We start from the raw sequence: 1,430 nt of genomic DNA on the forward strand, positions 1-1,430 counted from the left end.
TGGGTTCAATAATAGTGACATTAACTGAAGGAGAAAGTCAATTTGGGAAGTGATATTTCCAGTCAGGAAATTCATGCAAAAAAACTGATTGCTTTTCTGTTCATATGTTGCTGAGTCGTAAAGTTTTCACTCCCATAGACCTTTGTTTTCAGAAATGAATCAACCCAAATTCTTACCTCCATCACCATGTGATTGGATATAGCACTTTGACAGTTTTATTGAGTTTAAGACCGTAAAGGACAAATAGAAGAAACCCTGAACAATGAAAGCCTTTTTAGCTTCAGAGAGGCATTTTCTGTGATGAGCCGTCAGTGATCCATTCAGAACAGATAGACCTCACCTTAATATGTGTGGATGATTTCCAACTGAGCTTCTGGACAACATGAAAATACTGCATAGCTCATCATATGATAAATTCCTTCTGTGTTTGGGTTTCAAGAGTGTTTGAAGAACAGAAATATGTTGAAAATGTATATAGTGGAAATATAAGCAGTAGGAAGTAAAGAAAGGTCTTATAGAGGTCTTGAGACCAGCCAGTGCCGCTATAGAACCTGCACCCTACTGTTCAACTCTCTGGAGCTTTCCCTCTGTCAGCACTCATGGTTTGTTCCTGCCTTCCTGGTTTCTGTTGTTAGTTCTATTTATATGTTCAAATCTAAAGATTCAGAGGTAGGACTTACCAATAAGAGGAAACATTTCATGTTTATCTTTCTGTGTCTGAATTACCTCACTCAGAATAATATTTTCTAGTTCCATTCACTTTCCTGAAAATTTTGCAATTGAGTTTTTCATTTCAGTTGAATAGAATCCCATTGTATATATGTGCTACATTTCCATTAATCATTCTTCAGTTGAAGGACAATTAGGTTGTTTCCATTTCTTAGCTATTGTGAATAGAGTAGAAGTTAAACAAACCAGCAAGTATCTTTGTAGTAGGATATATTGAGTACTTTGGGGTAAAATAGCTTCGTCATAGAAAAAAATCTACTTTTAGATTTTTAGAATTCTCTAAAAATATTTGCAGAATGACTGCACCTGTTTGCAATTGCACTAAAATGTCAGCATTTTGTTGTTTTGATCTTGGGCACTCTGACAAGGGATGAGCTAAAAATCTCCAAATAGTTTTAGTTTCCTTTTCCCAATTTACTAAGGATGCTGAATACCTTTATGATGTTTCTTGGCCATTTTTATTTCTTTTGAGAACTGTCAAAATCAATAGTCTTTATTTTAATTGGTTCATTTGGTTCTCAGTTGTTTTTGGAGGTTTTTGTTGTATTCTGCACATTAATCACCTATTCAATATGGAGCTGGCAAAGCTTGTCTCCAATTCTCTGAGCTTTGTTTTTATACTGTTCATTGTTTGCTTTGATGTAAAAAACTTTAGTTTTATGAAGTTCAATTTTTCAGTTGTTCACTTTAATTACTGAACA

This window comes from Peromyscus leucopus, chromosome 6 (assembly GCF_004664715.2).
Source record: "Peromyscus leucopus breed LL Stock chromosome 6, UCI_PerLeu_2.1, whole genome shotgun sequence".
Classification (NCBI taxonomy): domain Eukaryota; kingdom Metazoa; phylum Chordata; class Mammalia; order Rodentia; family Cricetidae; genus Peromyscus; species Peromyscus leucopus.